General features: G+C 36.5%; 1 protein-coding gene and 1 pseudogene across 1 annotated transcript in view; both read right to left on the reverse strand.

Moving 5' to 3' along the window:
• The window catches only part of RIPOR2 (RHO family interacting cell polarization regulator 2), a 262,117-nt gene that overhangs the window by 150,306 nt on the left and 96,783 nt on the right, over positions 1 to 15,028 (reverse strand). The window lies entirely within an intron of this gene.
• Positions 3,423 to 3,521, reverse strand: LOC140502869 (U6 spliceosomal RNA; annotated as a pseudogene).

The following is a 15,028-nucleotide window of genomic DNA, read 5'->3' on the forward strand; positions in this document are numbered from 1 at the left end:
ACATTGTATAGAGTAACAGCAATATTGTACAATGATCAGCTATGAGTGACTTAGCTGTTTTCAGCAATACAATGATCCAAGATAATTCCAATGGATGGAAAATGCTATCTACCTCCAGAGAAAGAACTGATGGAGCCTGAATACAGATCAAAGCATACTATTTTCACTTTCCTTATTTTTTCATGTTTTTTCTTTTGAAAACTGTAATTTTTTACAAACTATTTCTTCTTTCACAACGTGACTAATATGTAAATAAGTTTTACATGAGTACACATATGTAACCTATATCTATTTGCATACCATTTTAGGGAGGGGATGGGGGAGAGAAGGAGGAAATTTGGAACTCAAAATTTTGTTTAAAAATTTGTTTAAAAAATAAATGTTAAAAATTGTCTTTACATGTAATTGGAAAAATTGAAATACTATTAAAAATAATATGTCCTCTTTTTGGCCAGCAAAATTGTTGGGACTCATGAGATAGATTTTTAATGGACACCAACTCACCTCACAACATGCCTCAAAACTGGGGTAGTATTCAAAAATCCCTATGTGTGAATGAGTCCCTGACTGCTATGTCTCTACTGCTCTTTTCCATTGTCAAACTTGTAGAAGAAATCTAAAGTCATTTCTTCCACTTCGTCAACATCTACTCACCTCTCAGCCCCTGACAATCTGGCTTCTAGACATTCATTCAACTAAAATAACTCTCTACAAGGCTTCTAAAATCTCTTAAGCACTTAAGAAGGTATTTTTTCATCCTTAATCCTTTTTCAACATTCTGTAGCTTTTAATATTGTTGACCACTTTCCTCCTTGATTCCCCCTTCTATTTGGTTTCTGTGATACTTCTCTCTCCTGATATTCCTTCAACCTCTTTGATGACCCCTGCTTCACAGAATCTTTTAATGGATCATCATCCATCCTCAGGTCCTTTAGCATAGTGGTTCTTAAGGACTCTATCCTGCCTCCCCTGGCCCCATCAGTTCCTAAGAGCTCATGAATTATTATCTGTATGTAGATGACCACCAAATCTTCAGCCCTAATATCTCTCCTGAACTCCAGGTATACATCAAACGCCTGTTAGACCTACCATCCTGAATATCATACAGATGAAAAGGTCCAAAATATATCTATCTTAAGTTTATATTTTAATATATCTGTCTTGAATTTAGAATGTCCAAAACGAAATCCATTATTGTTCCTTTTCATATCTGCCTCTTCTCCAAATTCCCCATTTCAGTAAAGAATATGATCATCTATTATTTTTCTAGTTCTTCAGGTTCATAACCTTGGTATCATCTTTAACTCTTCCCTCTCCCTCATCCTCCTCCCTATATCTAATCAGTTGCCACGTCTTGTCAGTTCTACCTCTATAACATCTCTTGAAAATGTCCCCTTTTCTCCATTTACATGGCTACTACCCCTGCTCAGTTCCTTATCATTTGTTCTTTGGACTATTGCTATAGCCTCCTAATTGGTCTCCTTGCTTCTGAGCTTCTTCCTTTTCACTCCAATTCTTCACACAACTGCCCCAATTTTCCAAAAGCCCATGTTAATCTCCTGCTCAAAAACTTCCAGTGGCTTTTCTTTTACTGGAAAGGAAAATATAGACTCTTTATGTTAGCACTTAAGACCCTTCATGATCTGGCTCCTTCTACATTTCCAACCTTATTCATACTCATGAACCTATATTTTAGCCAAACTAGACCACTAAATTGACCCCTGAATCAACACTCCATATCCAGCCTCTGTACATTCCTCATGCATGAAATATGCTCCCCTCATCCCATTTTGTTTTCCTTCAGTGCTCAGCTCAGGTATTACCTCCTCAGTAAAGCTTTCCTGGATCATTCCAGTTGTTAATGTCTTTTCTTTTCTCAGTTTTCCTTGTCTTTTACTTAAATCCATGTTGTATTTTCCCAGTAGAACAGAAGCTTCTTGAGGGCAGGGCCTGTTTCATTTGTATGTAGCTAGTGCTGAACACAGCGCTTTAGACATAATTGGTGCTTAATAAATGTTTGTGGAATCTAATTGAATTATTGCATATTAGTGTCCACACTCTCTTTGTTCTAATCAAATTGAACTAGAATTGTTCCTTTCTCTAAATTTGGTAGCTCCTGCCCCTGTACATTATTACAAGTTATCAGTGCTCTCCCCTCATCTCTTCAAATTCCCCATCTTCAGTTTCTATCTTCTCTTAGAAGCCTTTCCTGGTTCCTATCTATCTATTCTGTGGTATTTAGGGGTATGTAGTAGATACAGCACTGAACTTTGAGTCAGAAAGATGAATTCAAATCCAGCCTTATATTCTTAATAGCCATGTTTATATATCTCATATACTTAAGACCTGGGCAAGTCACTTAATCTTTCTAAGCCTCAGTTCTTTCATATGTAAAACATGGATAATAATAGTATCTACTTCCTTGTTGTGAGGATCAAATGAAATAATATTTGTAAAGAATTTTATAAACTTTAAAGTGTTATTTAAAAGCTAATAATAATAATTATTATTAATTTTCAATTGGTCTGGACTTGTGCTTTCATTAGTGAGATGATTCTACTCCTGTTATTGATGAAGGTTAGCAAATTATTGGTAATTATGGTCTTTGAAAGTGTCCTGAAGCCTTAGTTTCTTCAATGGCAAAATGATGGTAATAATAGCACCACCCTTTCAGAGTTATGAGTCAGATTTTTTTTTAAAAAGCACTTAGGGGCAGCTAGTGGATAGAACACCTGCCCTGGAGTCAGGAGCACCTGAGTTCAAATCTGGCCTCAGATACCTATTAGCTACGAAATCCTGGGCAAGTCACTTAATCCCAATTGCGTTATTAAAAAAAAAAAAGTGTTCTGGGACACTGAAGGGTTAAGGGTCACTCAGCTAGTAAGTATTTGAGACAGGACTTGAATCTGAAGTAACTTTCTATCTATGTTGTCTCTCTGACTCTTTCCCCCCTTCCCCCCATTCCATTAGTGTGGTAGACTTTTATTTCTGTGTAGCACCAGGGGGCTAGTCTATAGTAGGCACTTAACAATAGATACATCCAGGGGCAGCTAGTTGTTGCTGTAAATAGAGCACTGACCCTGGAGTCAGGAGGACCTGAGTTTAAATCTAACTTCAAACACTTGACACACTTACTAGCTGTGTGACCTTGGGCAAGATACTTACCCCATTGCTTTGTCTTCCCCCCTCCAAAAAAAAAAAAAGATGCATCCTTTCTTTCTGGAGATTAGATAATGATAAACTTTAAAAGAGAAGAAACACTGACTCATCTAACCAGAATTAGGATTCTTGAGGTTTCAAGTGGAGTTAGGTTTCTTGTCATATCACATATCCAAACCTGGCATGAACTTTAGAGACTGTCTTGTCTCATCTTCAATTTTTATTTTATCTTATTTTTTGGTGAGAGTTCATTTATTTTATCATAGTCACAGGAACACTTCACAGATTTGTTGTCATCCTTGTGCAGGGGCCATGCTAATCTACTCTGTATCATTCCAGTTTTATTACATGCCAAAGCCAGCATCCAATCCTCACATTTTACCAAAAATAGAAGCCGAAGCCCCCAAAAGGATAAATCATGCTCAATGTTATTCAAATAATAAATGGTAGAGCAAGGATTCATACTCAGGTCTTAGGACTCTTAAGTAACATTTTTTTTTTCCCTGGTACCATGTTTTATCTCATCAGGTTCTTCTTCTTGTTCTTAAAAAAAATTAGTCCAGGTTTTACCTGTTTGGAATCTTTCATATCCCTTAACTTTTATGACTTTGTGACAGTCTAAAAGTTTGATATACAGGAGGTAGAGAGGTGAGTTGAAACTAACAAAATGATCTTATAGTTTTTCCTAAGGACACCATGAGCTTGAGCAGGAAGAAAAATAAATATGATTCATGTGTGGGTGTTAGAAGGTTGAGGTTGGGAGAGGAAAAGAATATATTTAACTTTAATCCTTAACTTGAATACAATATAATAATGATCTAGCTTTTGTGGTCAAGGTTGGCCCAGTTCATGGTGTTTGCATGTTCCTAAGCTTGCCAAACCTGAAGCTTTTATAAAAAAAAATTCTAAATATAAAAATAGGCATTTTAAATTTCTCCTTCAAACTATCCCTTTAAATGTCTGAACTCTGATTTTCTTCATTTCTGAGCTTTTATTTTCCTTCAGAGGAGAGCAAACTCCTTGGAAGTACAGGCTTGTATTTTTGTCTGAACTCAGCTATAAATTATTTAGACACTTCCCTCTCCCAAAACAATTAAGTGCTTAAGTTTTTCTAAGGTTTTACTCTATGTCCTCAAATATTAGTGTTCTCTACCTCCATTTTTTTTAAAGGGACCTATTATTTCGTTGGTATAGGAAGCTTATTTTTTCTTTTTACTAAAGCAAATTAACACCTACTCTACAACTTACAGTCTTAGGGAGTTGTCCAGGACTTGATAAAGTTAAGTAAATCTCTTCCTTTAACTTTCTTTTCCATTTGGCCAATTGTATTTTTTAAGGAGTTTTTTCTTTCAGTTGATTTTTGTGTCTCCTTTTTCATTTGGCCAGTTGTACTTTTTAAAGAGTTGTTTTCTTCAGTGGATTTTTGTGTCTCCCTTTTCATTTGGTCAATTCTATTTTTTAAGCAGTTATTTTCTTTTTCCAAGCTATTGACTTTTTTCCCCATAATTCTTTTGCACCACTCTTATTTTTTTCCCTCAGTTTTTCTTCTACCTCTCTTACATGATTTTTAAGCTCCTTTTTGAGCTCTTCCATGAGTTCTTTCTGGGCTTGAGACCACTTCTCATTTTTCTTTGGGGTTTTGCACATAGCTTTTTTAACCTTGTTATCCTCTTCTGAGTTTGTGTCTTGGTCTTCCCTGTCAACATAATAACTTTCTGTGGTGAGATTCTTTTTAAAAAAATTTTTTCTCATCTTTTTTGGTCTTATACCTTTCTTTTAAATTTGAGCTCTGTTCCCAGAGTGGAAGGGGCACTGTCTCAGTCTTCTTGTGCCAGGAGCTAGAGGCCTTGACTTCCTACCTGGTGCTGCATTGATGTTGCTCTGAGGTCCACAAGGGACTCTTGTGTCTGGTGCTGTACAGAGAGGATATGATGGAGAGTGGCTGGTGCAGCTGAAGGCCCTAGGGATCTGGCAGCTTACCTGGTGCTGAACCATGGTCCTAATGCTAATAGCTGGCTTAGGCTGAGGTTGGTGGGGTGTCTCTGCATTTCTCTGGGCCTATATTGAAGCATATGGCAGTCTGGCTGCTGGCTGCCTGTTTGACCCCAGCTATGCTAAAGCATAGTAGAGGGCTTTGTACATGGAAGTCTGGCTCTAGAGGGTGCCTGTTTCTTCAGAGTTACACTGAAAGCACAGGGTTCTTAGAGTTGGAACCTGCTGGTTTCCCTGTCTATGCTGAGGCACATGAGGGAGGGGAGGTGTTGAAGTATGCTTGCTCCACCTCACTAGGGCTCAAGATCTCCCACTGGTTTGCTGAGGTGAGGCTTGCTGCTGGATGACTGGGATGCTTCCTGTCCTAGACTGCTTTACTCTTTTACCTGAGTGAGACAGACCTTTCTTGCTGATCTTCCAAGTTTCTTCACCACATCTTTTTGCTGTTTCTGCTGTTCCAGGATTTTTTGGGGGTGCTTTTTAATGGTTGTTTGGAGGTGGATACCAGAAAATTATGGTGATTTACTGCTTATTCTGCCATCTTGGCTCCCAAAAGCTCAAAAAACTCTTCTTTCTTTAAAAACAACAACAACAAAGAATGGTGTTCTCTGTTTCTATCTTGGTTCATTGTAAAGGCCACGTTGAAGGGTATTATCTAGCTGGATGAAATATCTGAGAAGCAGTCAATCATCCCTGAAGTGATATTAAAGTGTCAAAGAGAGAACCAATATGGTAGAATTCAGAGTTCACTTCTGATCAAAGATCTAAACTTATCAGGGAAATTTATCATAGCATTAAAGGAATTATAAAAGGACTCAGTACTAGTCTTCTCCCTGGCATATACCCAATATAAGTTTTACTTCAAGACACATTTATGTGATTTCTGTGGTGAGCAAAAATGAATTTATATGTCTACTCTTTCCCACAATTCCAACTTCACAACAACAGAGTGGGCTGTGGAGAACATGGAAATAATAACAGTGAACATTTGCATAGTGCTTGAGGCTTACAAAACACTTTACATACCACATTTGATCCTCTCCTCAACCTTGTGAGGTATGTGCTATTACTATCCCCATTTTGCAGATGGGGAAAACTATAAATAGTGGCCAGAGTGCTCTACCCGTGACACTCTCTTTGCAGCCTCTCCAACTGGCATTCCTTTTTTTGTTGTCATTTCAGATTGGCATTCTTGACTCAGAGCAAGAAACATTTATTTCAACAAGAAAAAGTTCCTTGCCATCACTAAATGAAAGACGTTGGGACAAGTATCCAGCTGGTGTAGGACAAAATACTGGTGGTGGTACAAGATAGAGTACAGTTAATCTGCTCCTGAGTATTACTTAACTGTAGGAACTGGAGAGGGGATGGTATAAGCATTTATATAATGTCTATTAAATGCCAGGCTCTGTGCTAAGCACTTTTTAAAAAATCCTCAAATATTTCATTTTATCCCTGGGAAGTAGATGCTATATTATCCTCATTTTGCAACTGAGGAAACTGAGTCAAACAGTGGTTTAAATGACTAATCCAGGGTAACATAGCTAGTAAGTATCTAAGGCCACATTTGAACTAAGGATTTCATGACTTCAAGGCCACCCCTCTCTCCATTTTGTCACCAACTACTTAAGTGAGAGTGGGAATGAGTATTAGAAACGTGTTGCTGCCACCATTAGCACCCAATATACCACCCCTCAGAGCAATCAACTTTTTCTGAACTGCGTATGAAATTGTACTGTCCAAATCGAGAAGAGATGTGGTAATTTGATAGGAAAATTCGATATGAACAAAAGTATTTTTTCTATGATTTTAGATATTCTTGTACCTATATGATAGTTGACAAGTCAGTTAAAAATATTATTGATACATCAAGTATCTACTAACTGTCTGGTTAGTTGTTGTCCTTCATTTTCGAAGAGGTCCAAAATGACATCACCATGGTAAAGTGAAGTTTCAGTGTGTCTGACTATAGCTGATCAGATCAATATGAGCTTGGAATTCTCTACCACAGGTTGGGCACAGATAGTTTGTGTGAATATTTTGGGTGGATGCTCCAAATTTGCATGTCCTGCATTTCCTTTGTGCTGTCTTAATTCTGCTTTGCTCAAAGAGCACAGCACCCTTTCTGATGTGGGTACACCAGGCTGAGTGGTCCTGTGCCAGTGTCTCCCATGTTGCACAGTCAAATCCAAAGTTCTTGAGAAAGACCTGGAGAGTGTCCTTGTATCGCTTCTTCTGCCCACCATGTTATTGCCTGCCCCATGTGAGTTCTTCATAAAATAGTCTTTTTGGCAACTGTACATTTTGTATTCGAACAACGTGGCCAGCTCGTTGGAGTTGCTTTCTGTATAGCATAATTTTAATACTTGGCAGTTCAGCTTGAGCAAGGACTTCAGTGTCTGGTAACTTATCATGCCAGGTGATCCTCAGAATCTTCCTAAGACAGTTCAAATGGAAGCGATTCAGTTTCCTGGAATGGCACTGGTAGACTGTCCATGTTTCACAGGCATATAACAATGAGGTCAGCACAACAGCTCTGTAGACCTTCAGAGTCTACTTTATCTACTGTTTGTGTTCAAGGCCCTATGCTGGGCTATGTTGGGAATAGAAAGCAATATAACACAAAGCATAGTCTCTGTCTTCAGAATTTATGATCTAGTTGTGGAGACAAGCCACGTCTCCTCCCAGAAAGCATAACATATATGACCTTATATTATTAAAGTGCCGAATATACAGACAATAAGTGATTTAAGGGTCAGGGGGCTGAAAGTCTTGTGACCTATGAGAGTTCAGGAGTTTGAACTACCAGGAGGTTAGGGAGCAGAGTTCATTTTGGGTTTTGTAGCTGGTCTACTACCAATTCTTCTGAGACAAGGAATAATCTTCCTGACCCAGTCTACTGGTATTAGTGACAGGGACTCATCTAGCAGTGATGTTGGATATGTAGAAACTGGGTCCATTTTCCCCAAGGACAAAGATAGTAGATAATAGTGTGTGTGTGTGTGTGTGTGTGTGTGTGAGTGTGTGTGTGTGTGTGTGAGAGAGAGAGAGAGAGAGAGAGAGAGAGAGAATGTTTATAATAGTATAATAGTATTCTTACTATATTTTCAAGTAAGCATTTCTTTATAAAATTAATTGATTAATTGATATTCATTGGTTAAATAGAACTGGAGAGTTAATTACTGATAATTGTCAGAAGGGAGAATATACCAGAACTGGGGGTTTGAACGGATAGCATTAGAGAAGAATAACTCAACCCTTTAGATATATTCCTCTAGAGAGTAAGGCCAGAGAGAATCACTATATTTTAGTCAGAAATTAGCAAACACTAAATAATACATCAAATGATATATTGTATATACTATATGCACTGTAGAACAAAGAGGATGGTACATGAACTGCCAATCTCTATTATGTAGTGCTTGCTTTCCCCCCCCAGGCATATAATGAATTCACTGTGTAACTTTGTCTTACTTCTCTGTGGTTCTTTCTGGCTTTTCCTCTATTCTCTTATTTTTTGGGGGAAGGGGGGAGGAAATCCTATTTTTATTCCATCTTTTCCTCCCATCTCTTATTGAAAAAAATAGAAAAACAAAAAACCCCTTGTAACAAATCTATATAGTGTGCCTATCTTCCCACAACTCTTCTAATAACAACTTTTTTTTTCCATCTTTTATCAATATTTGTCAATGTGATGTGTGTTGGGTGAAATGAGTTATTTTGTTAGTCTTTTCTAAAGAAGTATTTCAGGGATACCTTTTGAAATATTTGTATTGAGAAAGATGCCTACTCAGATGTATGGGGCAGAAATATATAAAACTCCTTCATCGGTCATGTCCGATGTTTACATCTCATTCTACATCTCGAGTCCATCATCCCTCAGTCAGGAATTGGGTATATATGCTATAATATCATTGGTACCGATGATGGTTGGTCACTACATTGGTGAGAATTCTTAAGCCACTCAGGATTGTTTTTTTTTATGTCACTATTGTCATCATATAAATTATTCTCTTGGATCTTTTCACTCTACTTGGCACCAGTCCATGGAAGTCTCCCCAAGTATGTCATCTCTTTTCATCCATTATCTCAAAGAACCCTACTTCTTCCTAACTAAACTAATTTTCTTCTCTCAGTGTATGCCTTTGAGTGATTGATTGATTCAGTAGAGATGTTTAAGTCTTGTTCATCCTGAGTGATATACATACAGAGATATACAGATATACATACATACAGAGTGATATCTCTGATTTATTGACTGATGAATTAGAGAAGACTGAGCTTTCTGTGTTCCATTAGAATTGGGTAGACTCCTATCCTTTCATAAGATAACTGCTTCAACTTCCTCAGCTTTCAAGTACTTAGCTAATAACCAATAATTGGGTATTTTAGAAATACAATATTTTCTTAGTTTATCAAATTGTAGAATTATGGCTTCAGCTTTTAAAACTATTACTACATGTCCTACAATTTCAATGTAATGATTCTCAAAACTCAAGTATATCAGAAAGAGCTTTGGATTTAGAAGGTACAGGGTTTGGGGTCTCCCCCCCTTCTTGAAAATAGCTTCTATCCTAAGACTGAATTGTCAATTATCAGATTAACTCAGAGCTTGCTAATGATCTTTGGAACAGGCATTTCCTCAAATTTGCAAAAAAGTATGAATTAAAATAGACTGAATTTCAAGTAAGAAATATCTTTTTTTTTTTTCTAAAAATAATAGCTTACGTTCTAAGAGATATTCCATTTGCTTGGAAAATGTTTTTTCTTAAAATAAATGCCTTCAAATATAACCAATTTTTATTTCCTCTTTTTTTAGGATGATATTTTCTTAGCACTCAGAAATCCATTTTTATATACTGAAAGAACCCATTCAGATGTTTACAGTACAGTTTTACAAAATTCTCTCAAATTGGAATGCTATTTTTAGCTGTCTTTCTCCCTCATTTTGAGGTATTAACATAATTAAGTTTGTACCCTCATTTTGGACTGTATTGCTGCCAAATCTGCTTTGTAATCTCCCACGTTCCAAAAAGCTAAAGCTTACCTGCACAGGAAAGGACTCTTTTGTTCTTTCTAGATCCAAAGATATGTGATAAAGATTTCTGCCCCATGTATCTGAGAGGGCATCTTTCTCAATACGAGTATTTCAAAGTGTATGCCTGAAATATTTCTTTAGAAAACAGAAACAGAATACCTCGTTTCACCTAACACAAATAAAATTGACAAATATTGATAAAAGATGGAAAAAAGTAGGTGTTGAGTTGTGGGAAGACAGGCCCACTAATAGGTGGAAATGCTAATTGTTTCAACCCTTCTGGAAAAAAGCGGAATTTATGGGAAAAAAATCACAAAATTGTTCATAACTTTTCACCCAGTGATTCTGTCACTGGATCTAAACCCCAAAGATCAGTTATAGAAAAATTCCTAATATAGCGCCAAAATGTTCTTCGATGCATTCTTTGTGGTAGCAAAAAACTGGAAAGTGTATGTACTCATTAGCTGGGTTAATGGATGAACAGATTATAGAGTCTGTGTGTGTGTGTGTGTGTGTGTGTGTGTGTGTGTAAGGGAATATTGTTTCACTCAAGTGATGATTATAAGTAATTCAGATAAGCATGGGAAACTTAAGAATTAATTCCGAGTAAAGAAAGCAAAACCAAGAGAATAATCTTCATAGTGTCTACGATAATGTAAATGAATGTATCAGTAAAAGGCAGCTAAGCTCAGATTAATTGGGTTGAACAACCTTGACCTGGGGAAAAGAGGATGAAAATGCTTCCTTCCTCTTTGTAGAGCTGTAGAACCACAAGGCACACGATGTTGCCTAAGTCATCCCACAGCTGTTTTGTTGGTCAGTTTGGGTTAACTGTGTTTCTTTATAATGAAGGACAGTTTGATGGCGATGGTGATTCATCCGGGGAAATAATTCTGATATAAAAATAAACTGAAAAGCATTGATTAAAATGCTATGCAGGATCTTATTTTGACAGAACCCTCCCCCCTGCCACCCCCCCATAATGACTGTGGCTAAGTAGGATGATGTCAGCAAGATCTGAACTGGAATTCTGCCTCCACTGTATACTAGCTATATAACCCTAGGCAAGTGATTTAACCTCCATCTGTCTCAGTTTCCTCATCTCTAAAACAGGGATAATAATAACATCTACTTTCCAGGGTTATTATAAGGACAAAATGAGATCATATTTGTAAAAAAAAATTATAAATCTTAAAGTGTAGCATTTATATAAATGCTAGCTCTTATTATTATTATTTCTTAGAGCATTATCATCTCTCCATATAGACTCTCCTCAGACCATGGCTGGTAGGGCAGGGCATGGGCTGTAATAAAATAATCATAATAGATATTAAGGGAAGGAGGGCAGGAATGGTCTAACTCCATTGTTCTTAGAGCCCCTTTACACTCTTAAAAATTAGTGAGGACTCCAAAGGACTTTTCTTTTTGTAGGTTACATCCAGGGGTGTTTTGAGGTTCAAATGAGAAGATGAGCGCAAAACACTTTGCAAACTTTAAAGTGCTTTGTAAGTGCCAGTCATTATTATTTTTATTAATCTGAGACAGCAGGCCTTCATTCTGGTGATGATTTCCTTCCCTGATTCCTCTACTGCACTCCTGTGGAGCTCAAGCAATGTTAGAGCAATACAGGGATGCTGGTAAATGTTCAACACCCTAGGGAGTGGAGCATAATGTATGCACACACTTTTAGTTTGAATCTGCATTATTAATACTTTCTTAAGTCTACATAATCAACAAAACAACAAATTGAGCCCTGATTTGTAGAGAGATTTCTAAGGTGTAAAAGTTCACACTGAAAATTTAACAATGGGCTCTCAAAAGTCAGTTAGGGCTGGTTCTAGCACACTACTATATATCAATCAATATTTATAATATTAGAAATTAAAGCTATTTATGAATTCATCAAAATAATAAATCATTACATATTGACACAAATAATGTACTTACTATTTATGAAAAATAATTATATTTTTCAAACAAAACAATTATTGAGGAGTAACATTATTTTACATATTAAAAATCTCTTTAATATTTAGCTTCATAGAAGATAGCTAGGGCATCATAACTATTTTTGCATTCAATTTGTTGATATGTTTTGGTTGAAATATATGAAGAAAGTCCACATTCACACAGATAGGGAATTGGAAAAGGAAGGATTATTTAACAGGCAAATAGCATCTAAGTATTATTATGAAAATAGTTTTGACCTAAAGGATTTCAGGGACCCCCATTGGTTCACAGATCACACTCTGAGAGCCAGGTTTCTGACTAAATCCTGTGTTCACTGCTTCTGAAATTTGAGGCTTTCAGCATTGGAGGTAGATGATGGTTTTAATGAGAGGTATATTGTCCAGCTGTTTAAACTGGGAGTCATAGACTGTTTGTACCTTGGAAGCATCATTGCTGTTCTAGGGCTTACACCTCACTTTTGTGGCTTCAGAAAGTTCATCATGTCTATCCCCTAGAAAGGCAATGTGATCTAAAGGAAAGCATAATGGTTCAAGTCCAAGGCTTGGTTCTGAGGATTATATCACCCTATACAAAGTCACTTCAATTCTTTAAAATTTAGTATTTTTGTCTATACAGTGAAAATAATAATAGTTTTAGTTAACAATAACTTTCTAGGGAAGCAGTGCCATAGTCTAAAATGCACTGTAGCATTGAGCTTGGAATGCTGACTTCAGTGATGTGGGGCTTGAGTTCAAGTGTCTTCTGTACCACCTACTACCCATGTAACCTTGAACAAATAACTTCATTTCCTTCAATCAGAGTTTTCTCATCAATAAAATCCAAGGTTGGACTGGATGACTTCTAAGGTCCCTTCTCTTTTGAGATCCACAATTTTATATAACTCTTTAAATTTTTCCCAAGAACCTTACGCATATTACCTCATTTGATTTGGCCCCCACAACAACCCTATGAGATAAATGTTATTAGTATATTTCAAAGAATACTGTTCTCTGTATTACACAGATAAGGAAACAGGTTGAGAAAAGGTAGGATTACACAGAAAATAAAGACTAAGGCAGGATTTGAACTTGTGTTTTCCTGACTCTAAAACTTGGACTTTGTCCATTGTACCATCTAGCTGCTTCAAACTCTATCTACTTCACAGAATTGTTACAATGAAAACTCTTTGTGAACTTTAAAAAGCCTCTTAAGGATGAGCTGTTGTTATTCATTTCAGTCTTAAAAATGTTCAGGTACTAAGCATTTGATTTATACTAACATACTCTGAAGAGTCTTATTTGTAAACTTGAGAAGTCATTGATCAGGTTTCAATGAAACTGTTAGCAGGCAAAATTACAGGATTTCTTGTGTGACCCATTTATCATTTTGTTAATTCTCTTTTCTAACTAGAAGAAAAGTCTACTGGGAAACCAAATAGATGATAGAAAGTCACTTGGTGAGCACAGGTCTAGAGCAGAGGGAACTGGCTGACTTTAAGGGATATTATCTTCAAGTTCTAATAGCCTGACATACAATCTCTCTCCCCTGTAGGAATATACCAGAGGACTCATCAGCTATCATACTCTTTCCTGTTAAGTGCTGGTGAACTGCTGACAAACACTTTCATTGAATGTCTTGTTCTAGATCCTTGCAGCCCGTCACCCTTCCATTATGACCACACCAACACATAATGGACATGTTACAATTAATTAGATTAAAGCTTATTTTGTACATTACATTTTATTTTTAAATGTAAATTACTGTTATTGTTCAGTCATTCAATCATATGTGATTCTTCATGACCTCATGAACCATAGCATACCAGGACAATATATGTCTGAAAGTCTGTCCAAGTTAATGTTCATTGTTTTCATGACACCATCTATCCCTCTGCTGAGCTCTTTTCCTTTTACCTTCAATCCTTCCCAACATCAGGGTCTTTTCCAGTGAGTCCTGGTCTTCTTCTTATGTGGCCAAAGTATTTAAGCTTCATTTTCAGCATTTGACTTTCGACCGAATAACCTGAATTAATTTCTTTAAGCATTGACTATTCTACCAATAACGAATTAGTATCCCAGTTTTTGAAAATAATATCTCAAGGTTGTTTTAATTTGCATTTCTCTAATCAATAAAGATTTAGAGCATTTTTTCATATGACTATAAATTGTTTTGAGTTATTCATTGGAAAATTGCTTGTACATATCCTTTGACCATTTTTCAATTTGGGAATGACTTGTATTCATACAGATTTCACAAAGTTCTTTATTTTTTGAGATGTGAGATCTTTGTCTGAGAAACTGTTGATCCAAATTTTGCAAACTGCAAACTGATCCAACCATTTTGGAGAGCAATCTGGAATTATGCCCACATAGTTATGAAACTGCCTATACCCTTTGACTCAGAAATACAACTAATAGATCTATTTCCACAGATGATTAGGTAAAAAGTAAAAGAGCTTATATATTCTAAAATATTTATAGCAGCTCTCTTTGTGATGGTAAAGACCTACGAATTGCAGGGATGCCCATCAACTGGAGAATGCCTGAATAAGTTGTGTTTCTTGATTGTGATGGAATAATTCTGTGCTATAAGAAATGATGAGCTCAATGATCTTAGAAAAACATAGGAAGACTTGCACAAAATAATAAAGGACAAAATGAGCAGAATCAAGAGAATATTGTATATAGCAACAGCAATTTTGTTTTAAGAATGACTGAGTCACTAAGTTGTTTTGACTATTATAAATACCCAAATTAACTATAAAGGCCTGTGAAGAAAGATGCTCTCTGCATCCAGAAAAAGAACTGGTGAATAGAAGTATGCACAGAATAATTTCACATATATAAACCTATTTGTGTCTAATGGTGGCCATCTCTAGGGGGAGGGAGG

The sequence above is a fragment of the Notamacropus eugenii genome, chromosome 4, assembly GCF_028372415.1.
Source record: "Notamacropus eugenii isolate mMacEug1 chromosome 4, mMacEug1.pri_v2, whole genome shotgun sequence".
In the NCBI taxonomy this organism is placed as follows: Eukaryota; Metazoa; Chordata; class Mammalia; order Diprotodontia; family Macropodidae; genus Notamacropus; species Notamacropus eugenii.